The sequence below is a fragment of the Barbatula barbatula genome (genome assembly GCF_947034865.1).
Source record: "Barbatula barbatula genome assembly, chromosome: 10".
NCBI lineage: Eukaryota > Metazoa > Chordata > Actinopteri > Cypriniformes > Nemacheilidae > Barbatula > Barbatula barbatula.
The window spans coordinates 24,284,261-24,286,760 of NC_136773.1; positions in this window are offsets into that span (position 1 = coordinate 24,284,261).

Consider the following 2,500-nt stretch of genomic DNA (forward strand, 5'->3'; position numbering starts at 1 on the left):
TTTAGCACTCAATCATATGTTCATCACAAATATTTCATCATTTTGATTTAGATTCATGTTGGCTTTAGTAATATGTGAGTGTTGTAGAAGGTTAGCGTGTTGGCGTGACGGCGAGCATCTCTGCTCTGGAGGGAAACAGATTACATCAACTGGTGTAGAAAATAAGGAAAATTGATAGAGCCAGATGTGTCTGACAACTGCACGCACAGACAGAGAGAGAGAGAGAGAGAGAGAGAGAGAGAGAGAGAGAGCAGCCAGTGAGGGTACGAGAGGGGCAGACGAGTGAGCTGTGAGAGAGAAAATCATTGTGAGGTTCTGTCAGAGACCTGCCGTGACAGCACATTATTATACCAGAACACACACACATCACTGTCTCTAACCTCACACACACACACACACACATCACTGTCTCTAACCTCACACACACACACACATCACTGTCTCTAACCTCACACACACACACACACATCACTGTCTCTAACCTCACACACACACACACATCACTGTCTCTAACCTCACACACACACACACACATCACTGTCTCTAATCTCACACACACACACACATCACTGTCTCTAACCTCACACACACACACACACACATCACTGTCTCTAACCTCACACACACACACACATCACTGTCTCTAATCTCACACACACACACACACATCACTGTCTCTAACCTCACACACACACACACACACATCACTGTCTCTAACCTCACACACACACACACACATCACTGTCTCTAACCTCACACACACACACACATCACTGTCTCTAACCTCACACACACACACACACATCACTGTCTCTAATCTCACACACACACACACATCACTGTCTCTAACCTCACACACACACACACACATCACTGTCTCTAACCTCACACACACACACACATCACTGTCTCTAACCTCACACACACACACACACACACATCACTGTCTCTAATCTCACACACACACACACATCACTGTCTCTAACCTCACACACACACACACACACACACATCACTGTCTCTAACCTCACACACACACACACACATCACTGTCTCTAACCTCACACACACACACACACATCACTGTCTCTAACCTCAACACACACACAACACATCACTGTCTCTAATCTCACACACACACACATCACTGTCTCTAACCTCACACACACACACACACATCACTGTCTCTAATCTCACACACACACACACATCACTGTCTCTAACCTCACACACACACACACACACACACATCACTGTCTCTAACCTCACACACACACACACACATCACTGTCTCTAACCTCACACACACACACACACATCACTGTCTCTAATCTCACACACACACACACATCACTGTCTCTAACCTCACACACACACACACACACATCACTGTCTCTAACCTCACACACACACACACACATCACTGTCTCTAATTCTCACACACACACACACACATCACTGTCTCTAACCTCACACACACACACACACACATCACTGTCTCTAACCTCACACACACACACACACATCACTGTCTCTAACCTCACACACACACACACATCACTGTCTCTAACCTCACACACACACACACACATCACTGTCTCTAATCTCACACACACACACACATCACTGTCTCTAACCTCACACACACACACACACATCACTGTCTCTAACCTCACACACACACACACATCACTGTCTCTAACCTCACACACACACACACACACACATCACTGTCTCTAATCTCACACACACACACACATCACTGTCTCTAACCTCACACACACACACACACACATCACTGTCTCTAACCTCACACACACACACACACATCACTGTCTCTAACCTCACACACACACACACACATCACTGTCTCTAACCTCAAACACACACACACACATCACTGTCTCTAATCTCACACACACACACATCACTGTCTCTAACCTCACACACACACACACACATCACTGTCTCTAATCTCCACACACACACACACATCACTGTCTCTAACCTCACACACACACACACACACATCACTGTCTCTAACCTCACACACACACACACATCACTGTCTCTAACCTCACACACACACACACACATCACTGTCTCTAACCTCAAACACACACACACACATCACTGTCTCTAACCTCACACACACACACACATCACTGTCTCTAACCTCACACACACACACACACATCACTGTCTCTAATCTCACACACACACACACACACATCACTGTCTCTAACCTCACACACACACACACACACACACACATCACTGTCTCTAACCTCACACACACACACAGCACACATGACTGTCTCTAACCTCACACACACACACACACACACACACACACACACATCACTGTCTCTAACCTCACACACACACACACACATCACTGTCTCTAATCTCACACACACACACACATCACTGTCTCTAACCTCACACACACACACACACACACACATCACTGTCTCTAACCTCACACACACACACACAT